Consider the following 27,247-nt stretch of genomic DNA (forward strand, 5'->3'; position numbering starts at 1 on the left):
TGGTCTAGGGCCCAATCATATCATTTTTTTTAGCTTGGAGGACATTTTGGCGAAAGAAAAACCTATAGGAACCTTTAGTATGTGCGTTCATGTTAGTAAGTATGCGTATGCATACTTTAGGCATGCGCATGCATTTTTGTGTATGCACGCACATGTAGGGTTTCTGATGACCTATATAGAAAGTTTTTAATATAAAAATCATGCAAAGTTAATCCCACATCGGCTGGAAAAGAGCCCTGCACCCCTCTCTGATCACTATAAAAGGCCCCAAAGGCTCTTTTTCCAAAACACGTCAAATTTACTAGAAAATAGTTAATCAAAGAGGGAGTTTTTATTCTAAAATATCCTTAAGTTAAAGTTTCCTTGGTTGAGACCTATTCTAGTCTCGACATTCGAGTTTTATGCTTACTAACCTTTTGGTTTTTGTCTTGATAGATTAACTGAGGGGAATGGTCAAATTAAAACTTCAAGAATTCTTGTGTTTGAGGTAAAGGTCTAACCTTGCCTCTTTCATTTGGTTTGTATATTTACTGTTTACGGCTTTAATATCTATGTTCTGTAGTTAGGTTTTTATAGCTTCCATGGTTAGAAGTATGCTATGTAAATCTTTGTTTCATTTTATTTGCTATTTTGAGATTGTGTTTCTGGGCAGGGATGCACGTGCTTGCTTCATGCATGCGTACGCATACTTCGTGTATTCCCACGCATGTTCGGGTCTAGAAATCCAGATTTTAGGGTTTTGATGTTCTTGCTGCTTTCTTTGTTTCAAATACATATTTGGAGTCTACTTAACTTAGATTTCATAAGTTTAAGTTTAGAGTCAATAGAACAACATGTTTTACATGATTTATTTGTTAGATTGATAATTAGGTTTATATGCTTTGATGAACAACATGAACATGCATAGATCATATGAACATGCATTAATGTATAGGTGATGTGATGCAAAAAGGTAAGTGAGGGTAAGTCATGCATATGAGTATGAACATGCATCTTTTAATATGAGGGTTTGTTTCCTTGAAAATTGAGGATTTGGATGCAATGCTTGAATGGTTGAATGTGCTAGATTAAATGTTTTGTGCATGTGGTTATGCTTACTACCTTGTTGATGTTACTGCCATGTGATATGTTTACTGCCCTTAGTTATATGAAGCATGAGATGCTAGATGAATGGTAGGGTATGCCATGCCTAGATGTATATTAGGACATGTGTGGATGTCATGTTTAGATGTATGTTTAAGTTTGAAGGGATACATGTTGTTGATGATTGATTCTTAAAGATGCAGCCATATAAGTGAATGCTAGGTTGGTTAGTAGATGCAAATTAGAGGACTCTTTGATGGAAATAGGATATGAAGCACAATGACTGGAGGCTGACCCACAGATCGGGTGAGGTTGGGTGCCTAAACTCTGGACACATGCTCTGGTAAGACTGGTACTTCACATGAGGGCGCTATATATATGGTTCCTAGACCTAATCTAGGTGGCAAATTCATTTTCATCCTTCGCCCAATCCACTCAGCCGAGGGGTACTCCCAAACATAAGCGGCAACGCATGACCAATGTGGCATTCTAAGTGCTCGTCGTGGGTGCTTGCACCCATATATGCAGTGAGTATTTTTTTTTTTTTGGACAGAATGCAGTGAGTACTTTTAGTAATGAATAATACCAACAATGTCTTTCACAATAAAAAGGAAGAAGATCTTTAAAATGATTTTCTTTTTCTTTTTTTTTTACAATGAAAAATAAATACTACAAAACTTTAGTACAAAATCAATCATAGGTAATTTGTGGGATTTAAAAAAATAAATCGTTACATTTTATAAATTATTTGATTTATGTATAACAACTAATTTTTTTGTTTTTATTTTCTTTATATTGAATCGAATGTAATTTATTTTCCATAATTTAATTCATTCCTTTCATATTAAGTTTCCAATAGAGACAATAGGACTTTTATTTATTTATTTATTTATATAGATACAATAAGATTTGAACCTATGAAATCTATTCTATGCCTATTTTATGACTATTGATCTTTACATTAGGCTCAAAAACCAATTGATTTTTTGTGCAGGCAAGATTCAAACTTAAGTCTCTCATGAGATGGCAATTGATTTTACCAACTGTTGATGTTAAGCTAATTGAAACCCACAATATTAGGTTTATGATAAATAAAAAATTATGTTAATATTCTATATTAAAAAATTGAATCACATAATCTATAATCTATAATCACCAAGAGCCTTGTAACTCCATTAGTTGGCAAATCCCATTGTTTCCAATGAAGACATTTAGAGCACGTTTGGTACATTAAATGAGGATTGCGATGGGAATGATAATCTTTATTACTAGGAATAAAATGTGTTATAATGGAATAATTAAGCATATTCATAAGTTTAGTTGTGAGTTGTAACATTATAATAAAAGTAAAGATATCTATTTTAAGAAATATTTTACTCATACAAATATATTTCCTATAAAATATTATTTTTTAAATTAGAGAGAGAGATATGAGTTAGTTTTCATATTATTTTTTATTTTCATAATTTTTATGTGCTTATGGAGAGTTTATTTATTTGAAAATATATTAATTTTGGGAATTATTACACCTACTAAGAAATAGCTATTACAACCCTTTTAGGGAAGAATGTAGAAATATATATATATATATATATATCTAGCATTTTTCAATAGATATTCATAAGTAGTGACTATTCCCTTTAATATAAATATAACTAAACTACAGAAAACCTAAATCATATGAATAACTATTTTACATTACATTATGTATTACAGTCTACCAACATACCTTAGGGTTCAAATTCGCCACTGCCAACTATTGATGTATCAAAAAAGAAGATAAATTTTACGAAATGAAATTTATAATCTACTCACAATTTTAAATGCCATTACTCTCATATGTATTTTTTTAATTGAATTTAAATTCTTTTCCATAATTAAATCTTTCATTAAAATCCCTTACGTCATTTTTTAAAATAGTAGAATATACAAACATAATCCTAGTAAATGCCTAATTATATCCATCTATAAACACAATCATGATAAGTGTCTATTAATAACTACCATAATTATCATATTTCATATTTACACTAAAAAAATAAAAAAGAAGGAAAAATAATCATATTATGTTAAACTTTTGCAAGTATTGATTGGTTATACATGTTTTCAATGATATCATGAATAATTTAGAAAAGTAATGTTACAGCCACAAACTATTTTACAACAATTTTACAAAATGTTGACCTTTTATTGGTTTTCATCTAGGCCCACAATTAATATCAATTTTTCATTTACCAATAATCACTCACCACATTAGTAGTTTGTAAATTTTTTTGTAAAATAGTTTGTATCTCTAGTATTATTCAATTTAGAAATGAGATTATTTTCTTAAGTAAATATATAATGTGATTAAATTTGATAGACCTTAATGATCACCCACCCTTATAAGTGGGATGGTACTTCCCCATGCACAAAGTGTTTGGGGGGTTAGGGCCTTGGGGGATTAGTTCGAGCTGTAGAGTCAAAGTAATGGCCAAAAAATTAGAAACAAAAATCAAGATGGATACAAATCCTTTATCTCACATTTTTTATTCTACTTTATGCTCCATCAAGACTATACTTGACATGTAAATTTAGACATGCTCGTTTGAATACATTTTTTAGTATTCAACATGCATAGAATTGCAACTTTTCCACCAAATAAAAAGAAAAATGCTCCTCAATTTCCTTCCTAGGTGTATTTTCTATTTATGGTGCTTGGAACTTACGATCCTATGAACGAAGTTCCTATGTATGAAGTGCTTGAGGACTAAGGGGGGATTAGTTTAAGCTGTAGAGTCAAAGTAATGGCCACAAAATTAGAAGAAAAAAAATCAGGACAAATATAAATTATTTGTCTCACTTTTTGTGTTCTACTTTATGGTCCATCAAGACTATACTTACACACGAATTTAGGTGTTCTCGTTTGAATACATTTTTTTCAATGTTCAAAGGGCATAAAATTGCAACTTGTTAGGACATATGTGAATCATATTAGGAACATATGTCATCTAAAATTGGCTAATCATTGGACAAAATACATTTTACTTGTAATTGAGTAGATCTAAGATGTGTTTAATACTTCAAGGAACAAGAGTTCAAGTCCAAGTGCTAAAGCCATGCAAGTTTGTCCAAGAAACAAGTAAAGAAGTGCTGGATTTTAAAACTCGACAGCTAACTCGACAGATAGCATCTATCGAGGTTTAAAAGGTGGCTTTTGCTCGATGCTTGACAGCTGCTCAATAGATAACCTATCTATCGAGATTTACAGAAATCAGTTTTTCAGATCTGATTTCACTCCAATCCGTGTATACATGTTTAGGCTTTCTTTTCTCATAACCCTAAACATATATAAGGATTGTTTTAAGGGCTATCACAGTTGATGCAACTTAATGCAAAAATTTTTCACAAGCATATTGTAACCGGAGACATATGCCCTAGTTCATCTTCCTCTTCAAAAAGCTGCTGCGTTTGTACGCCGTAAGGTTTTGTAACCAAGGAACTTTGTGATCTTCATCGTGTTGATGAACTGATGAACTTTACAGCCAACATTCTTCTCAAGTTGGTGCTTAGTTACGTACTTAGATTCGTACATCGATTGGTTAGTCACCAACTGGGAGCCATGTATTAAAAGGAGAGATTGTCACTATAGAACATGTCCAATTGGGTATTGGGGTAAGGATTCAATTGTAGGTTGATATAAGGTACTGTGATTCCTTTATTTGTAACCAGTTGTTGTGATAATAGTGAATTCTTGGGAGTGGTGACCTTAAAATCACCCGGTAGGGTTTTGCCTTGGAGGTTTTCCCCATTCTTAAACAAATCACCATGTCAACTTTATTTTTCGCTGTATATTAACTTAGTTGGTGATTTATTTGTGCTACTATGCATATTGCATACTAATCGGATTAATTAATTAACTTGGCTAATTAATTGATTAATTCATTACAAGGGCTCAATACATTTTTGGCCTATCACAACTTTTCCACCAAAGAAAAAGAAAGGTGCTCCTCAATTTCTTTCCCCGTATTATCTATTTATTGTGCTTGGAATTTATATTCATGGATTTTTTTTTTCTTGACTGAAAAAAGGGAATTTTCTTCTCACTTGAATAGTCAAAGTTCTCATGCACAAAGTAACACCAAAAAGTTAGACAGAAATCAGGACGATTACAAATGTTTTGTCTCACTTTTTGTATTCTACTTTATGCTCCATCAAGTCTATACTTAATACATAAATTTAAATGTGCTAGTTTGAATTAAGGGATTCAATTTCGTACTAGAGACTGTTTCAATTTAACTAGGGGAATGAAATATTTCAATATCGGTTGATACCGATGTACCGTTTTAAGTTTACCGCTATTTATATATTTCTATATATAAATATATATATATATATATATATATATATATTTGTATTATTTATGTAAGTATGAATTTATTAATTGTTGCGTTTATCAACATAAAATTTAAAGTCTATATATTTTATAAGCCTACATATTAGTTTAAGTATATTAACCAATATATTAGATTAAATAAAAAAATTAATAAATTTTTTAAATTTTTTTATTATTTTTATTGTACTAGCTGAAATGCCAATACTAGTTGGTATGGGCTGATTCAGGCCGGTACAACTGAAATAAGCCGGTACAACCCGATATTTTTTCCAGTACATTTTGAAGGAGTACCGATATTGATTTAATGGCCAATATGGTATATTTCCCTGGTACGTCCAGTACCAGTATAATATTGACTTCCTTGGGTTGAATACATTTTTTTCAATGTTCAAAGTACATGTAATTGCTCCCTTAAAAAAATTTAAATTTTTTAAGGTACATGTAGACATCACATTTTGTATCTCTTACGACTTGGGCCCCTGTTCTCCAATGATACTGAAATTCTAAGACCCGAGGTTGGTTTAGGGCCTAACAAATTATAAATTGAACTTAAAAATGTTAAAATGGAAAATATAACTTGTTATGAACTGCCCAAAAAAACCGACTTACAAAAAATGAACTTCCCAAACTGTTGGGAATTTAGAGGAGTAATATAATGAAATCATAGTTGTAAAAACGTGAATCGTATCGTGAATCAATTTTTAATTTTTCCTTATCTTGTATCATATTGTAAGATACACAAACACTAATAAAATTTATAAAAAATTATAGATATACATATATAAATGATATATTCATTATCAATTTTAAATATATTCAACTAATGACTAATTTATTCATCACTTATGTAATAATATTTAACAAGCTAACTAAATAAATCAACCTAGCATGTGTTTATAACATACACATTCAAATAGTTTAAATTTAAAAGTGATAATATATTACAAGTGATCAAAAAATAATAATTTATTTTCATCATATTGCCAAATAAACCCCATTTAAGTCAATGTTGTCATCATGCTTATCATTTTGCAAACTTATTTCTTCATTAAAATTTTCTTCATCGTCATTAATATTTACTATCTCTCCTTGTTCTTTTTATTTTATTAATTAAAAAAAAAAAATCTTCTTGGCATCTAGTTTCTTGGACTTATAACAATAATGACCAAAAAAAAAAAAATTATATTGTCAATTAATATCTTATTCATAGTATAAAAAATAAATTTGCAAATATTAAAGTAAAGTGTAAGTGTGTACTATATAGTCTAAATTTTATAGGAAAAAGAGTGGGGAAAAAAACTTATGAATATATTATTTTATTAGGCCAAATTAAGTAAACTAATAATTTTGTGTTAAAAACAAGTCTAGCAACTTGTTAGATTCAAATAAAAGTACAAATTTTAACAAAAAATATCATTTTAAAGCATTTTTCTATGTATCGTATGATACGTACGATTTTACGATACGATACGATTCACACGATAAGCACACTATATCATATGATTCATGAACACTTACGATACGCTGATATGATTCGGAACTTTTTACACACGATACAATACGTATCGTACGATCACACTTAGGAAAAAAAATTTGTAGGAAAACGCCGCAATATGGCTTAAAAACGTCACTATAGGGCTTAAAAACGTCACTATAAGACTCCCTGAACCTGGTATGGGGAATCACACTTATTAAAAAGAAAAATTGCAGAAAAACGCCACTATAGGGCTCCTTGAACCTTGTATGGGGCGATCACACTAAAAATTTATTTTGCATGGAACTCGATTTTTAGGAACTCGAGTTCCATGCAATTTTTTTTTTCTTTTTTTCTTTTTTAAGTTTGATCGGGCATAACTCGATTTTCTACAAATCGAGTATTTAATTGAAACTCGATTTTAAGGTAATCGAGTATCGAAATAGGGGCGTGCCCCTATATAGTTTGAAAACATGAACATATTGCCAAATTTTTTATAAATTAAGGATAAAATGCCAGAATGTCCTATAAATACCATTTCAAAACCTATTTCAGCTTATCTATTAAAATGATATATTTCAATACCGATTAATTTCATTTTTAAAGTAGCCATATAAAATTTATTATAAAAATTTTATAAACTTGGCATTACTTAGACCCAAGTCCTACCAAATATAAATTTAAAATCTTTTTTTTTCCTTCCCTATTCCATCCCACGCCTCACCTGCCAACAATAGGCCACGAAACATTGTTATTATTTTATTTTTTTTATTTCCCAAGGCTGCAATTTCCAAAGTTCAATGAACACGACACAATCTTTAAAAATATCTGCATTGCATCTACTTCTCCCTCCCTCTTTTCCTTCTTCTTCTTCTTCTTCTTCTTCCGTTTACTTCCCATTTCCGAAGTAGTTTCCTCACTGCAACTTCCAGTTTGCAATTCGCACTAAATTTTATTTTTCTTCCCTTCAATTTACGTATGCAACACATCTAGAGTAAAGGCAAGTAATCCCATTGTTTCATTTTCTAAACTATTTCTTTCATTCTCTCTATCTCTCAATTCACACTCCAGTACCGGCCGAAATTTATATTTTAGTCGCAATTGACCAGAATGGCCGGAATGATCCAAAACTTTCTGGAATTGGACTCGAGATGAAACAGGTGGTATTAGCATTCTGAATTGCATCCTGGTATGAGATATTCTGACTGTTCCGGTCAAAATGGAACGGATTTAATACATTAGTTTCAATTACCAAACCGAAATAACTACCGAAACACAATTCAAAACATTAAAAAAAAAAAAAAAAAAGTCAGAAAGAGTAATTAACTTTTTAGAATCATATTAATACATAGAGATAATATAATAATAATATATAACAAAAAAGTACACCAAAGTTAAATGCACGTTTGACACATGGCAGTGGTAGTATTCAAAATATTTTGAACTAAGGTGAATTGAGCCAACAGCCATTCACATGGTGTCAGACAAGGGTTAGGCACACTAATTAAACAAAAAGACGATAAAGCACAATTAAAAAAAACAAAGGCATCTTATCAAAGAAAAAAAAAAAATACAAAGAGACAGTCCTATAAAAAAATAAATAAATAAAGACAGAGGCATCGTTATAAGAAAATTCATAAGCAAAAGAGAGGTAACGTCTAGGTAAAGCAAACGCGAAGAAGAATAAGGGGCGGCGGGGACGATCGGATGTACGGAGGCTACACTGAAAACTTGGCATCGACGAAGGTGGTGTGCTCTATTTGGTATATTTTTCAGCTGGTTTTATTTATTTATTTATTTATTTTATTTTTTGGTTTTCCAGCCGATTTACTTGTTTTGGCCGGAATCCGATGTTTTCACGGATATTGCCGGAATAACCCGGTACATCCTGGTATTTAGAGTGGCACGAAACAGCCGTTTTTCTGTACCGGCCTAGACACCGGTACGAAATATTCCGGCCAATCAACTCCAGAACTTTGAATACAATTTTTTCAATGTTCAAACTTCAGAGTACATAGACTTCCTCCAATCAAAAAAAGTTGATGGAATTGCAACTTTTCCAACAATAAAAAACAAAAGGCGCTTAATTTCCTTACCCGGGTTCTTTTTTCTTTTGGAATTTATGTTCATGGTCTTTTCTTTTTTCCATTTTCTTGACTTGGAAAATGAAACCACAAAAAATATATAAAACTTTTCCACAAATTTTTCCAAATGGTAGGTATACGTAACAACCGACAACCAACCCGTCTGTTACGGAAGAGAGCTAAAGTAATAGTTCTATGATTGTTTGTGGCACCAGAGAAAACTCTTTTTTCCACGCGAGAACAGCCAAAGTCTAGGGGGTGATACATGGGCCATGCCCTCACAAATTTTGAAAATTTTCTTAATATATATATATATATATATATATAAATGTTTGCATCAAATATGATTGAATCTATAGCAATTAATAAGTTATTAACTCATTAAAAATTGTCATAAAAACTACACGTAAAATGTATTTTTAGTTGCTATATATATAATGAGTTACAATAAAATAGTTTTAAATATGTTTAGAGTTTAACTTATTCCTCTAAATTTTGGATAATTCAAATTTTTAAAAATTTCATTAGTTTAATTAAAATATTTTTCAATTACTTTAGTATAAAATTTAATAATTTGGAGTGAAATTGAAACTTTTTAAGAATTTCACTATAAAAATAGTAAAAATAAATTTTATTTTATGAAATACTGTCATCAAACATAATTTTGATTAAAAATACAAAACTCTTTTTTTGTTGGGTATGTGTATATATATAACTTATCAAATAAAAAAAAATGTATATAATAAAAAAGCGCAGGTGTGTGTATATTCTGTGTGTGAGATTATTTTGATAAATATATTAATGTCAAAACTTGGTTCTAAAACAAAAATTCTTAGCTCTATCCCTTCCAAAGTCAATGATGATGTTGAAACCCTTCTCTTCCCATTAAAGACAACACTTGACTTGATTGGTATTTAAAGAAAGACAATGATGAAAATTGATAAACAAAGATGCTGAATCAGATCTTTCCATTAGCTTAAAAAAACCATGGCATTCACCAGCTTCAAAAAAGTATTTTCCCGCATTTCTCAATTCATGTTGGCCCTATTACATTTTTCCTTTATTTCTTATTCTGTTTACGTGGATAAAGAAACTGAGACAAATGCTCTTCTGCTTTGGGAAGCCAGTATTCAAAATAAAAACCAGTCACTCCTGCCTTCATGGACTCTCCTTCCTAATAATAATGCAACCAATTCTTCCAACAATCAAAATGCAAGCTCAAATCCATGTAGTTGGTTCGGTGTTTCTTGCAACCATGCAGGAAGTGTCATCAGATTAAACCTGACTAACTCAGGCTTGAAAGGTACTCTTCATGAATTTTCATTCTCATCACTCCTTAACCTTTCATTTGTTGACCTCAGCATGAATGAACTCTTTAATACAATTTCTATATCAATCCCTAACCTTTCATTTGGCTCAATTCCTCCATTCCTATATCTTTAGGTAATTTAAGCAACTTGGCTTATTTGTACCTCTATGATAATCAACTTTTTGGTTCCATTCCTCCACAAATTGGAAACCTTACCAATTTAGTTGAACTTGACATAAGTAACAATAGTTTCAAAGGTCTCATCCCTTATAGTATTGTGTTGGGAAATTTAGACCCTGGTTGATAGAATTAACAAGTTTTAAATCCAAGTTGTTAATTAGATTTATTATCAATAAAACTTGTTAAATCAAACAAACATCAACATCATGTCAAAATCATGCAGCGGAAAAATAAATAAAACAAGATATGATAACTCAGGAAAACCAATAAAACCAACCAGTTTCACAGTAAAAAAAACCTGGGGGGAAATCTTCCCAAAAAGCAATCCACTATAGTAAAGAAAAGTTTTAGATCTAGTACAAAACCTTTGTCCCTAGACTCTACAATCTCCGTAGATGAACTCACAGTAGAAATCTTCTACTACTTCAGAACCTCTGAACTCTTCAATATATGAACGCCACCCTTTAATGCACGAATCCCAGTACTTCGATAACACATCGGCATGTTATCTTGTGTTTACATTCTTCTTCCCTACTCTTTTAGCTTTCATTTTACTGTTGTGTTTTGATGAATATGGCTTAGAGTATTTTTATTGTTTGTTCGCTCACATTTACTCTATTCCGTACTTAGTTTAAGTTAGAGTAAAATCAACCGAGCCGTAACTTTTAATTTGGGGGTCTAAACAACTCTTGTGTTTTAACACATAATCGAGCTCTCAGAAACTCTCTCCAAAAAAAATTAAGACATGTGAGACAGATAAATAAGAAGAAGATATTTCAATATATCTCAAGTGTATAAAAAAATTGTTACAAAAATCAAGGAACAACTAAGACATAATCAACACAGTACATGCTTCATTCTTGTATTGTTAGGTTCAATTATGTTTTTTTTTTTTTTTTTTTTTTTGATAATTAGGGTCAATTATGTTAGTGTTGGAAAATCCGTATTTAGAACCGTTTTTATTAGGCCAAAATGGGGTTTTACCCCTTCTCACAAACTTTCCAATAAAATGCCCCATGTACGAAATTATTTAGGGATATGTCCCTATTTTGAAACTCGAATTTTTGGACAATCGAGTTATAGCGAAATGAAACTTAAAATATATATATATATATATATTGGGAACTCAGGTTCCATGAACTCGAGTTCCATCAAAGAACTCGAGTTCATGGAACTCGAGTTCCACTTGAATATTTTCAAGGAACTCGAGTCCCTTGAATGGAACTCGAGTTCCACATTTTTTTTTAAGTTTCAGTTCACTATAACTCAATTGTCCAAAAATCAAATTTTACAATTGAAACTCGATTTTTAAAAAATCGAATTTTAAAACAGGAGTATATCCCTAAATAGTTTTAGACATGGGCATTTTGTTGGAAAGTTTGTGAGAAATGGGTATTTTGTCATTTTGGCCGTTTTTATTGTAATTGAGTTATAAGTTTGTGGTGTCTAGATAGTGATTGAAGTTATACATTGAAGACAAAAAGAAACAACTCAAAAAATTTCTTAGAAAGAAGAAGGTTTTGTTTCCTCGACAGCAGCTCAATTGATCGAGCTTTGAAGTATCAGTTTTTCAGTCTATGCTTTAAGATGATCTAAAGATATAATTAAAGACTTATTAGGTCAAGTCATCATAAATATAAATTTTCAAAGGCGGAGATATTGTTGCAAAGACTATACGCCTATGGTTCCTGGTGAAGTCAAACACGAATTGGGTATTCCTACTGTAAAAGACTCCAACTGGGTTGGAGCTATGTGAGGTCATGTGAGTAAGTCCTACTGTAAGTAACAATATTAAAATTGGGTACTATGCTTGTATTGTTATACTTTACTGAGTTTACTCCAGGCCCAAAAATCTTTTTCGAGTCAAGTATTTTTCTTTGGGTGCGAATCAAGTTATCAAGATTGGATCCAATTTTGCCAAGTCTAAATGTACTCTCCAAACCTTATACCTTTTGAAAATATAACTTCCAAAAATATATACTATCCATAAAAATTGAAGTGAAGCAAATGCACGCCACATCGATAATAGATTTCCTAAATTAAGGATTTTTTTTCTATTGGGTTTAATTTGGGACACAATCCAAATAGAAAGGTGATGCTCCGTTAGACCAAATACTTGTATAATTTTTTTTAGTAAAAAAAAAAAAAAAAAAAGAATAAAATTTAGCTATAAAACTTACTCAATATCTTTTTATTGGAAGCAAATTTTGAGAAATCCACCATTAGATTACATCTTCTTCTTATATCCTTCATGCTTGCAAAATTTCTAAAAAATTAAAAATTAATAGCAATGTCATCAATAAATTGTTTAAATTGCAAGTTTTTGTAGTTTAAAATTATGCATAATATATAAACTTATAAATCATATAGTAAATAATATCTAATTAATACAAAATTTGGCATATGTAATAAGAACATGTAGAACATGCAATTCAACAATTAGATTTACAAAATATATAGTAATATTTATTTTATTGAATAAAGTTGTAGTCTTAGGCTACAATAAGTTTTGCAGCTAAACTTTGCCCAAAAATATTTTGCTAAGTCTTTTAAAAATAGACATTATTATTCTTTTAGACATGTAAGTGAGGAAAGTAATAAAAGTTAATGAAGAGACTAATATTGCACATTTTATAAAATTCACCAAAGAATAATGCTCATTTAAAATTTAAAGGACTAAAAGTGTTTGGTAAGTAAATTTTAGAAAACAATAATTTCCACCTTTTTAAAACCATATTTTTCATTAACTTTTTTCCCCTTTTTTTTTTAATGAACTAAATTTTTTACTAGCTTAAAATAAATTAGTGACAGTAATTTCTGTGGAATTACATTTTAAGCGGAAAGAGTGAAGAATTAACAGTCAAATTCAATGATCCAAATTAATCAAATTCCTTTTCTATCGTAAAAATTGATTGCAGGAGAGAACCATCCAAATCTTAGACCTGTTCACCCCACCCCCACCCCTCTTACCAAGTTTTTGACAAGCTTTTCCTTGTATGAATTAGCTTTTGACCAGCCCTTTTTTTTTTGGGGGGGGGTGGTAAAGTTCGGTGGGTTTTTTTTTTTTTTTTTTTCAAAGACGTAAAGAGGGAAAAAAAAAAAAAAAAAAAAAAAAAAAAAAAAACACAAAAAACAGTGTTGGGAATTTTGCTTACTTTTTTTTTTTTTTTTTTCTTCTAACAACTGCTGAATGCTGGTACAACTTTTCTTTCAGTTTCTTGGGTTTTGGGCCTGTGAGACTGAAGACTGTGCACACACAGATATAATGTGAGAGAGAGTAAAAAGAGAGAGTGGATATTATTTGTACCGTAGTAAGTACTAAATATAGACAGAGAAATGTGGTCTGAGGCTTTGTCAGGCTTTGAACCGCCGTTTGTTTCCGACAGACATTGTTTTTTACTTTCTTTTTCTCTTTGATGAGACCCTTTTCTTTTCTTTTTTATTTATTTTTTTTTTACAGCCATAATCCCAATGTCAGAAACTCATTTTGAATTACTGAATTTGGCATTTGCCAATTTGTCAGGAAAAAAATAATAAATTTTCACTTCTATTTGAGAGCGCGTGAGATACAGTACTAGAAGACAAAAATGGAGGTTAAAACTTAAAAATCAGAGTGGATACGATAACTTTAAATAAAAATTAAAATTAAAATAAGCTAAATAACACCATTATCTGTTTCATTTCGTGTTTGGTTTAACTTTTTTTTTTTTATGTAAAAGTTAGTAAAAAAAAAAATATTGCCAAATAAGTAAATAAACTAATGGTTTACCAAAACTACTGTGTTATTCTGAAAGCATATGCTAGGTATAAAGGAATCACACAATATTGTATTGAATTTTGTGATATACATAACAAATAGAGCAAATTACCTATTCTGCCTTTTAAGGTACCTAATCTAAGTATAACTGATGGGAAAATTTTAAAACTTCATACATAAGTTAAAGAATAAATTAGAAAAATGATCGCTTAATCAATGACAGGTTAGTTTACAAATTGTACAAAACAAACTTTGATGGAGTTATTTTTGAAAAATGAATATTCGATAAGTCTGAGAATGGTTGTAAGCAACTCAAGGAGGTCAGGTTATGGCATCTTTGTTGGAAAGAGTTGCCCTTGCACATTGAGTCGAAATGTTAAAAGCAACCGTTTTTAGGAGAGTAATCTTGATCGCTATCAAGATCGGAAGAAAATGTGAATAAAATACACCCTAGGCATTCCTCAAGCCATACTGCAAAGTCTTCCACGTTAACTGCATGTTGAGCCAGTACGTGGGCAAGGACATTCCCTTGTCTTTTGATATGGGAAAAAGCAAAAGTGGGAAAATCTTGAACACGCGTAGGGATTCCTGTGACTACATTCTAGACCGATGGATCTGCTTCAGTCAGACCGTGGATAGCATTGCATATCACTAGCGAGTCACCCTCAAAGGTCACGTCCCTAACCCTGGCCTCCATCGCGAAAGTGACCCCTATCTCCATAGCCTTAGCCTCGGTTTCCAGTGGCCCCAGCAAAGTGTACAGTTTCCTACGTAGCACTGCTATCACCTGTCCAGCGCCATCCCGTACTACCACTCCCACGCCAGCCTGCTTCCTTTTAGAAAACACAGCCCCGTCAACATTCACCTTATAGCACCCCGCCTATGGAAGGACCCACTTTACGGCATGGTTCCTTTCTGTAGTAGCTGTCACTACAAAACGCGGGGGTCTTAGGCCGCGTTTTTTAAGCTGTGGCTATAAAAAACGCGGCCTAAGATGGACTGAAGCCGCGTTTCATAAAAACGGGGCCATAGACGGGCTCTTAGGCCGCGATTTTTAAACGTGGCCATAGACGGGACCTTAGGCCGCGTTTTCTTGAGCTAAAAACGCGGCCTAAGGACCTCCGTGTTTTTTTTTCAGCAAATTTTTTTTTCCTTTTCCTTAACTGTGGCCGCATTTTAAAAATGAGGCCATAGACGGGCTCTTAGGCCGCGTTTTTTAAACGTGGCCATAGACGGGACCTTAGGCCGCGTTTTCTTGAGCTAAAAACGCGGCCTAAGGACCTCCGTGTTTTTTTTTTCAGCAAATTTTTTTTTCCTTTTCCTTAACTGTGGCCGCATTTTAAAAATGAGGCCATAGACAGGATTTTAGGCCGCGTTTTTTAAGCGTGGCCATAGACGGGCTCTTAGGCCGCGTTTATTTGAGCTAAAAACGCGGCCTAAGGACCTTCGTGTTTTTTTTTTCGGCAAACTTTTTTTTTCTTTTCCTTAACTGTGGCCGCGTTTTAAAAATGAGGCCATAGACAGGTTCTTAGGCCGCGTTTTTTAAGCATGGCCATAGACGGGCTCTTAGGCCGCGTTTATTTAAGCTAAAAACGCGGCCTAAGGACCTCCGTGTTTTATTTTTTAGCAAATTTTTTTTTCTTTTCCTTAACTGTGGCCGCGTTTTAGAAGCGTGGCCATAGACGGGATCTTAGGCCGCGTTTTTTTGAGCTAAAAACGCGGCCTAAGGACCTCCGTACTTTATTTTTTGACAAACTTTTTTTTTTTTTTCTTTTCCTTAACTGGAGCCATTCAATACTAATAGCACACCAACAAACACAAACAAACACAAACCACAACCCAGAGCCATTCAACCCAGAGCCATTTCGGTCAAAAAAAAAAAAAAAAAAAAACACAAACCACAAACACCGTCGCCGTTGAGCTCAGCCGTCGCCGATGAAGCTCAACGGCGACGCCGAGAGCGTCGCGATCGCGACGCTCTAGCGTCGCGATCAGCGTCGATCGCGACGCTTGAGCGCCGCCGTTGGCGATCGACGCCATGGCTGAAGTTCGATCGCGAACGGCGACGCTAAAGCGTCGCGATCGACGCTGGGTTTGTATTTTTGTTTTTGTTTTTGAATTTCAATTTTCTGGGTTTGTATTTTTGTTTTTGTTTTTGTTTTTGTTTTTGTTTTTGTTTTTGAATTTGCTGGGTTTGTATTTTTGTTTTTGTTTTTGAATTTGAATTTGCTGGGTTTGTATTTTTGTTTTTGTTTTTGAATTTGCTGGGTTTGTATTTTTGTTTTGAATTTCTTTATTTATTTAAAATTGAAATTTTAAAGTTTGAAAGTATTAATTTTAAAAATTTTAATTTTAATTAAAAAAAAAAAACTTTTGATTACCGAAAATTAATTTTTGGTAATCAAAGGTTTTTTTTAAAAAAAAAAATTTAAGGGTATATAGCCGCGTTTTAAACGTGGCCTAAGGTTAAACCTTGGGCCGCGTTTAAAACGCAGCCCAAGACCGCAACCTTAGGCCGCGTTTAAAATGCGGCCCAAGACCACAACCTTAGGCCGCGTTTTAAACGCGGCTATAGGACCTGGTCTTGGGCCGCGGTTAAAAAGTGTGGCCATAGGACCGTGAGTCCTATAGTCACAGGTTTTAGGCCACACTAGAAAGCGTGGCCTAAAAAAACGTGGCTATAGGCTATAGCCACGTTTTTTTGACATATAGCCACGTTTTAAAAGCGCGGCCATAGAACCTTTTTTTTGTAGTGCGTTGGTCTTTCGTTCACCATCTGGAAATCCTCAAGCAAACTAAGAGAGCTTCTTGTCACAGTCTGTCCACTACGAAGCCTGCCCCCGTGTCGAACTTCATTCCTATCTTTCCATATCCCCCAGCAAATCATGACAGTCCTCCCCAAAATTCCTGGCCGTGCCTCCTCCCACTTTTAACCAACTTGAAACAACACAAGCGATGATATTTTCAGGTCATGTTTATTACACATTCCTTATTACATAAAAGTTTACACTGAAATCACGATTTTAAATTAAGATTAAGTAACAATTACAATGCATTTTATGGCTAGGGGTGGAGGGACACATAGTGGCCCTCCAAAATTTTTGAAACCCTCTTATAGTATTGTATAAAAATAAATTGGGCCCTTATAAAATGTAACGACTGGCCCCTCCAAAATTTTTTAAAGAGTCAAGATTACTCTTAACTTAGTTTAAATCATATCATACTAAAAGAGAAGATAACCAAGCGGTCCACCTACATGCATTACATACCAAAAAAATTGGAGATTTCTAAACGAAGAAGATAGTCATTGGTTTTAGAGTTCTAATTAGCTATGGATGTTTATCGTCTTCACAATTCATGATCATTTTTTTTACTGTTGTTTTGGTTTGTTTTCAAATGATTAAAACCTATGACTTTCCTTAAAAAATGTCACAAATGTCAGTCCAATGTTAGTTTTTATGTTTTTTCCCTTTAAAATCTAGCAAGGACTACATTTAGCTATTTAAAATTCCAATATTTAGTTAGTTTCTAAAATGTACACCCAAACAAAACACACACTTTTACCAAAACGAAATAAATCTCTAGCCTCTAGGTGCCTTTCTATTTATTTTTTCTAAGAATACAAATTGTTTACAATTGTGAAATGCAATGTGTGTAGCTCGAATTGGTATGTTTTTCTTTTTCATTCTTGGTCTTCAAATTTAATTTATTTATTTCTCTCATCATTATCACCACAATCACCATTTTTTTTTCACAAAATTTGATCTTTTTTCTCATATCACCAATTTGTTTTCCTTGTAGTTATACTTTATTTTCTCACATCATCATCATAGTTATAATTATATTTCAATAATGTTATTAGTTATGAGTTATAACTAACCTATAAATACATTATTGCCCCCCCCCCTAACCTATAAATACATTATTGCCCCCCCCCCCCCCAACCCGGTGAAAAACCCTAGCTGGGCATCTGTTTATGACTAAGTGTAAACATGTGTGAAATGGGATGTATGTATGCTTCATTTGTTTTGGAGTAAAATAATTTTTAGAAGATGATTTTCCAATTTTATTTTTCACGTAAAATGTGGTCAAACTTGTAAAATATTTTCCGTTGATCGTAAAATATTTTACAAAAAGCTATAAAATGTTTTACCTTTAAAAAATTGGTAAAATATTCTACAAAAACACATAGTGACTTCCTTCACCCCATTTGTGGGTGGGTCACCAACTCGATGGGTTGAGCAACTGGTGCTGGCAGTCCAATGGCTAAAGCCACCACTTTAGTGACCAGTGCTGAGTTTGTTCACCAAAGGTACCATTCGACCACCAATGCTGGTAGTTTGGTCATTGGAGACACCACTCCAATAGTAGTTACTAGAGCCACAATTACAATTGCCAGTTTCAGCAGTCCAAACACTAGACCTCCGCACCAGTGATTCTGGTAGTTGAGCCACCGATTTTGGTAGCTTGCTTGAAAAATTTTACTAGTTATGCCAAACACTTGAAAATATTTTACTGCAAATGTTTTTACATGTAAAATATTTTAAGTTTGAAAGTATATTAGTTCAAAACAAACAGCGTGGTAGTAATATTTACCCTAGAAAAATGCTCTCTAAGACCAAATACATGTGTAATTTTTTTAGTAAACATATTATTCCATTAGACATGTAAGGAAACTTATATATATATATATATATATATATATATATATATATTGAGAGAGAGTTTCAACTTATGACATCTATAGAGATTGAATCCTAGATCTTTTATTCAATTATCAGAGATTTTACCAGTTGAGTTAATTGGAACTCACAACTAATATAAGTTAATAAAGAGACTAATAATGCATTTTTTTTTTATAATTCACCAATCAATAACGCTCATTTAAAACTTAAATGACTAAAAGTGTTCACTAATGGTATGTTTGGTACACTGAATATAGATTATATTAGAAATAGTAATCTTTATTACTAGAAATAAAAGACAGTTAATGGAATAACTATTACTATTCATAAATTCAGTTGTTACATGTGGAAAGCTAGTAGGAGATGATGTATTAGGAAAATTTATATTTTTTGAAATATATTAATTTTAACACCTATTATATGCTCTAAGGAATAAGTATTACATCAATTTTAACGAGGAATAACTATTCTTCAATTTAAAGAATAGCTATTCTTGTGTAATAAATAATCCATGTGATAAAGATGCAACCAAATGACCGAATTGCTATTACACGTGAATAACTATTTTATTACAAAAGTTATTACAGTATACCAAACATATCCTAAGTAAATTTTAGAAACAAATAATTTTCACCTTTTTCAAACTATCTTCCTCACTAACTTTTTGAACTTTTTTTTTTCTCAATTTTATTTAAATGAACAATCTTTTTGACTAGCTTAAAACAAATTAGTGATGTTAATATCTGTGTAATTATATTTTAAGTGTGAATAGTGAAGACTAAAAAACAATCAAATTCAATGATCCAATTAATCAAATCCTTTTTTTTTTCTCTTTCCCACCATCGTGAAACTAATTGCAGGATACTCATCCAAATCTTAAATGGATAAGGTTTCTCTCCAGATCTTTGAAAATTTAACCATTGGATTGCATGTTTTTTATATTCTTAACACACATATCAAATTTCTTTCAATTTGGATGTTATCTTCTATTCGATTAATAAATTTTTTTATGCATAATTTTTTACCTCAAAATCTTGAAATTTAAACATGTCATTGATGAAATAGTTATTGATCTTTGATCTTCTTGAAATTTTACAAGCATGTAGGATATACTAAGATCATACAATCCAATAGTTAGATTTTCAAAATTTACATTCAATAAAAAGATATAGTAGGAATTTGAAGGATTTATCATTAAACTAGTTTAGGGAGAAATCTTTTGAGCAAGTCTAATACGAAAACTATTTCCACAACTTTGCCACAACTTGTTCATGTGACAACTTATGAATGGTGGAATTGTAAACCCACATGGACCTACAATTTTTTTCTTACCACTTATAACTCATCACATAAACAAATTGTAGAAATTGTTGTGGTAGTAGACTTACTCAAAATTTTTCATTTTTAGACCTATTTTTTCATGATTTCAAAAATTGGTGCAGTCAAAGAACCATAAAAGGAAATGGTTCTCAATTTTATGGTCAGACCGGGGTCAGACCATCAAAATATTTAGTTTTGAATAAATAAAAATTAAAAAAAAAAAACATATGTGAGTATAATTATCATGTCATATATTTAGAAAATTAAAATAACAAACCCACACCTTAGATATGATATTATACTATTTAGTTTGAAATTAGCAAAGCATAATAAATTAATAATTATTTTAAAAAATAAATAATAATAAAAGTGTACTATTATTTATTATTTAATTTATAAGAATCATTATTGTACATATATAATATATTACATTTTTTTTAGAAAGATATAATATATTACATTAATTATTAATTACTGTTGTTTATTTTTAAGTAAGGTGTCTTATTTTCTTCACGTCAAAGTTGAAAGTAGCCCAAAACCCAAAAACACATACACACTACAGAAAAAGTGAACAACGACTCTTTTATAATAATAAAAATAAATAAATAAATCTCTATTAAAAAGCCATTAAATACCCAACCACCTACCCCCACACACAGCCCACTTGTTTCTCTTCTTGTTCTTTTTGCGAGCTACCTCATCTCAGTCATTCATCCCCCACTTTTTCTAAGGCACCCTAGTTGACTCTTTGATTGCATTGCTTGCTTGTGGCTGCTTAGATGCTCCATTGAATCCCTCTCCTCAACTACTTTATTTTTTGGGGGGCTTTTTCTTCAGATCAATGGCAAACAATGGCCATGGATGATGGCTTGTTGTTCAGATCTTCTGCGTTTTGGTGTTTTAAACGAACCGCTCTATAACCGGTTGAACCGTCCCGGTCTGACTTTTAAACCCACTGTTTTTTTTATTTTTATTTGATTGGTTGGCTGTTTAGCTTTTAAAATATGTGTCACCAACCAACTAATCAAAATCAAATATGTGAAGACTGTAGAATAGTCAAATTCATCAATGATCCAATTAGTCAATTCCCTTTTTTTCTTTCCCATCACAGTGAAAACGGACCAAAATCTTAAAGACTTATAAATGCTGTGGGTAGAGCTCAGACATTTTAGATAGAATTCTGAATCAGTTTGCAACTTGTAAAAGAAAGACACATGGCATTGACTAGCTTCAAAAAAGTGTTTTCTCTCGTTGCTCTGTTCGCGTTGGTCATATTACGTTTCTCATTCAATGTTGCTTCTGTTTCTGTGAAAGAAGAGGCAGAGGCAGAAATAGATGCTCTACTCAAATGGAAAGCCAGTCTTCAGAATGAAACACTGTCACAGCCACCCCTGCCTTCATGGACTCTCCTTCCAAATAATGCAACCAATTCTTCCAACAATCAAAACTCCAGCTCAACCCCATGCAGTTGGTTTGGCGTTTCTTGCAACCATGCAGAAAGTGTTACTAGATTAAACCTGACGAACTCAGGCCTGAAAGGTACACTTCATGAATTTCCATTCTCATCTCTCCTTAGTCTTGTTTATGTTGATCTTAGCATGAATGAACTCTTTGGTACAGTCCCTTTTGAAATTAGTCACCTTTCCAAACTCATATATGTTAATCTGTCCTTTAATAACTTTTCGGGGCAAATCCCACCACAGATTGGCCTACTGACCCACCTTAAGGTTTTGGACCTTAGTGAAAATCAGTTAAACGGCTCAATTCCCATAGAAATAGGTAATTTGAGCAACCTGGCTTACTTGTATCTCAATAATAATCAACTCTCTGCCTCCATTCCACCAGAAATTGGAAACCTTACTAATTTACTTATTCTTGAAATAAGTCACAACAATCTAAAAGGTTCCATCCCTCCTAGTATTGGAAAATTTGAAAAGCTAATATGGTTGCACATGTATGAAAATCAGCTCTCTGGCACCATACCCACAGAAATAGGAAATTTGAAGTCTCTCGTGTCTTTAGGCCTTTATACAAATTATCTTTCTGGCTCCATACCCAAATCGTTAGGAACTCTCAGTAACATATCTATCTTATATTTATATGAAAATCAACTTTCTGGCACCATTCCAGAAGAATTAGGAAACTTGAAGTCCATAATTGACCTTGATCTCAGCATAAATCAGTTAAATGGTACTGTTCCAATTTCCTTGGGCAATTTGAGCAACTTAGAATGGTTATCCCTCCGCGATAATCAATTTTCTGGTCCCATTCCTCAACAGATAGGAAATCTAACAAAGTTGGCTGTGCTACAGCTGGATACAAACAACTTCACTGGTTTTTTGCCTCAAAACTTATGCCAAAGTGGTTCTCTTCAAAAATTATCCGCAAATGACAATCATCTCATAGGTCCAATTCCAAAAACTTTGAGGAATTGCACAAGCTTAATAAGAATCCGCCTTCAAGCCAACAAATTCTTTGGAAATATATCTGACGATTTTGGTGGCTATAGTAACCTGGAGTTTGTAGACCTCAGCTACGATAGATTTCATGGTGAAATCTCGCACAATTGGGGGAGGTGTCCACAACTAACTACCCTACGGATTGCTGGGAACAATATTAGTGGTGGCATACCACCTAATATTGGAAACATCATTCAACTCCAGGAACTTGATCTTTCTTATAATGGGTTAGTTGGGAAGCTTCCAAAGGAATTCGGGAAGTTGACTTCTTTGGTGAAGTTGAAGTTGAATGGAAATCAACTTTCTAGTGATATACCTTTGGAGCTTGGATCATTAACAAATCTTGACTATCTAGATCTATTCAATAATAGATTTGATAAGTCAATCCCTAGAAATATAGGGAAACTTTTGAAACTAAACTATTTGAATATGAGCATCAACAATTTTAGCCATGACATTCCAGTTCAAATGTGTGTTTTATCCCATTTGTCCAAGCTAGATTTAAGTCATAACTTGCTCGAAGGAGAGATACCTTCACAAATTGGCAATCTTCAGAGCTTGGAGATGTTGAATGTCTCCCACAATAACCTATCTGGTGTTATTCCAATTGCTTTTGAAGAAATGCACGGCCTTTCTTATGTGGACATATCCTATAATAAGTTGGAGGGTCATCTTCCCAATAGCAAAGCATTTCAAGATGCTTCCGTAGAAGCACTACAAGGTAATAAAGGGTTGTGTGGAAATGTTACTGGATTGCAACCATGTATGGCAAGAAGACAAGTTTCAAAGATGGGGCACAAAATCATTTTCTTAATCATCTTTCCTCTTTTGGGAACTCTTTCACTTGTATTGATGTTTCTTGGAATTTTCTTCACTTATCAAAGAAAAAGGAACATCCTTGTACAAACCAAGCAAATAACATGCACGATGAAAAGGTGTTTTCGATAGCAACTTTTGATGGAGGAGCAACGTACAAGGAAATCATTGAAGCTACTCATGGTTTTGATGCTATGTTTTGCATTGGAAAGGGAGGACAAGGAACCGTCTATAGAGCAAATCTACCATCAGGAAACATAGTGGCAGTAAAGAAACTCCAATCATTGGGTGATGATGAGATTGCACAACAAAAAGAGTTCTTCAATGAGATAAAAGCGTTAACAGAAATTCGACATCGAAATATTGTTAAATTTCATGGCTTTTGTTCACATTCACAATACTCATTTTTGATTTATGAGTACCTTGCAAAGGGTAGCTTGGAAACAATTTTGAGGAATGATGGAGAAGCTAAAGAATTGGACTGGAATAAGAGGGTGAACATCATCAAAGGTGTGGCTCTTGCTTTGTTTTACATGCACCATGATTGCTCACCGCCAATTGTTCATAGGGACATATCAAGCAAAAATATTTTGCTGGACTCTCAATATGAGGCTCATGTTTCAGACTTTGGCATAGCTAAGTTTCTTAATTCAGACTCATCCAATTGGACTTCACTTGCCGGCACATACGGATATATTGCACCAGGTAATATACCCCATTTTAAAATTAATGTAGAACATAGAGTATATGAATACATTGGCATAATATTATGTTTGTTTGCAGAGCTTGCTTATACAATGAAGATAACTGAGAAATGCGATGTTTATAGCTTTGGAGTTTGGGCTATTGAAGTGATCAACGAAAGACATCCAGGTGAAATGATCCCCATTCTATCTGCTTCAATTGTGGGGCAGAATTTATTGTTGAGAGATTTGTTAGACATACGCCTTCCACCTCCCACGGTTCAGGTTGAGAGTCAATTGATGGTCATCACAAAGCTAGCAATTACATGCTTGCATGCTAATCTAGAATGTAGACCAACTATGCACATGATTTCTCAACTGTTATCAACTCCAAATCCACTTTCCTAGGGTCACACAGTCTCAACAGGAAAGCAAGGATATAGTGAATTGTTTGGAATGCTATATAATCTATCAAATTTACGCTGCTGTAGGCGATTGCCTTTTTAAGATTATGTAATGCCTCTCGAGTACAACTAGCACTTTCACTGCAAGTATCTACAATGTGATGATATATGCTTTATTGCCTTTTTGGTATGCATTAAAAAGACTTCAAATGTAAAATAAAGATTAGGGACGTATTGTAGTGATCTTTGGTTTTAGTCATTTATATTCCAACTGATTTAGTTAAGGCATATCAAAACAAGAAGAAGAAGAAAGATGTAGTTTCAATATGCTCTGCATATCCCTGTTGTGAAACTCCAATCTTTGGGTGATGGCGAGATTGCACAACAAAAAGAGTTCTTCAATGAGATAAGAGAATTAACAGAAATTCAACATCAAAATATTGTTAAATTTCATGGCTTTTGTTCACATTCACAGTACTCTTTTTTGATTTATGAGTATCTTGAAAAGGGTAGCTTGGACAAAATTTTGAGAAATGATGGAGAAGCTAAAGAATTGGACTGGAATAAGAGGGTGAACATCATCAAAGGTGTGGCTCTTGCTTTGTTTTACATGCACCATGATTGCTCATTGCCAATTGTTCATAGGGACATATCAAGCAAAAATATTTTTCCTGACTCTCAATATGAGGCTCATGTTTCAGACTTTGGCATAGCTAAGCTTCTTAATTTAGACTCATCTAGTTGGACTTCACTTGCCGGCACATACAGATAAATTGCACCAGGTAATGTACTCCAGTTTAAAATTAATGAAGAACATAGAGTATATGAACAAATTTGCATGATACTATGTTTGCAGAGCTTGCTTATACAATGAAAATAACTGAGAAATGCGATGTTTATAGTTTTGGAGTTTTGGCTATTGAAGTGATCAAAGGAGGACATCCAGGTGAAATTATCCCCATTCTATCTGCTTCAATTGTGGAAAAAAATTTATTGTTGAAAGATTTGTTAGACATGTGCCTTCCACATCCCACCGTTCAGGTTGAGAGTCAACTACTGTTCATCACAAAGCTTGCAATTGCATGCTTGCATGCTAACCCAACCTGTAGACCAACCATGCACATGGTTTCTCAACAGTTATCCCCAAATGCACTTTCCTAGGGGCCTCGCCAGGACCAGCAAGGATATAGTGATTTGTTTGGATTGCGATATAATCTATCAAATTTATGTTGCCGAAGGCAATTGTTTGTTTAAGATTATGTAATGGCTAGAGTACTATTAGATCATTAATTGCAGGTCCTAATAAATTACCGCTGGTAAGTGTAACTCAGATTTCAGGACACAGTACATGATACATGTTTGGATGGCCATTTTGAATTCGGTATGCATTATAAAGATTTCGAATGTAATATAAAGAGTAAGGACTTAATATGGTGATGGATTTAGTCATTTTTTTAATTTCAACTGATTTAGTTAAGGCGTATTAAAAAAAAGTAATGGGGAAGATTTTAGTTTTAAAATGCTCTGTATTTCCCTGTTGTGAAAATCGCATATTTAGATGCAAGATCCTTCCTGGCCAATGATGGTGACATTTCTTGTCTACAAGGTTTCATCAAGGAATGCAAGCAATCCAATACCTCTTGTCACCCTTTCAAAAAAAACAAAGAGCTAGCTTTTAACCTTTTAATAACAAAATTACATCGATATTAAGAAGGCATCTGCTTCTTGAGGCTGCAACTTTGAAGCGGTCTATCACTTTATCATGGTAATGCAGGAAATAGTTTTAAAAGAATATATTTGATTTGAGTGAACTCTTAACCCACTTAATTAACTCTTCAAGTTAGCTTCTGTTTTTCAATGCTCAAAAGTTATAACTTTGAAGCGGTCTATTAATTTTTTTTCTGCTACTTATAGTCAACCACATCAGAGTTATGATAAAAGTTGTCCATGAACTTTCTCTTTTAACCTTTACAAATATTATATAGATGAGTTAAAATATCCTACAATAAGAAAGATAAGAAGATTTTTTCTTTATGATAATCATAGTTTTTAGTAAGCTATTTAATTTTATTTAATTATTAATACATTTACCATTTTTCTGAACTTTGAAGTAACTTTATCAAATAATATTACACTGTACCAATTGGTTTTCAAGGCCTCTACCACTGTCAATAACTAATACAGTATTACTAAATAAACTATACGACCTTCTCAAAAAAAAAAAAAAAAAAAAAAATAAACTATACGAGCCATGATTTTGATACCCTATGAAAAGATGAGTCTTTAAACAAGTATTGAGAAACTGAGAAGACCAAAACCAATACAAATTGAGATGACCAAAACCAATGAAAACCTTTCAGGAGGGGAGGCTTCAGCTTCAGAGGGTGGCAATAATACGTGGGCAAGCTTAATGGCATCTTTGTTGCCACTGATGACGATGTTGAAGCAGAGATATCTTCCATAAGGTTGGACATTTTCAAAGATGCCTATTGCAGATGTGAGAGTCCACAATGAACTTGAGGTCCACAGTAACAAATACACCATTTTCATACATCTCAGCCGCTCCTTTCAAATATAGGTTTTTGATTGTTAAATGAGGTGGAGCCATCAGGAGCCCT

The 27,247-nt window shown here is 32.8% G+C and overlaps 1 pseudogene; it reads left to right on the forward strand.

The window, feature by feature from the left end:
- The first annotated feature begins 21,345 nt into the window (after positions 1-21,345).
- On the forward strand, positions 21,346-26,004 carry LOC126699876 (MDIS1-interacting receptor like kinase 2-like; annotated as a pseudogene).
- The last annotated feature ends 1,243 nt before the right edge of the window (positions 26,005-27,247 follow it).

The sequence above is a fragment of the Quercus robur genome, chromosome 9, assembly GCF_932294415.1.
Source record: "Quercus robur chromosome 9, dhQueRobu3.1, whole genome shotgun sequence".
NCBI lineage: Eukaryota > Viridiplantae > Streptophyta > Magnoliopsida > Fagales > Fagaceae > Quercus > Quercus robur.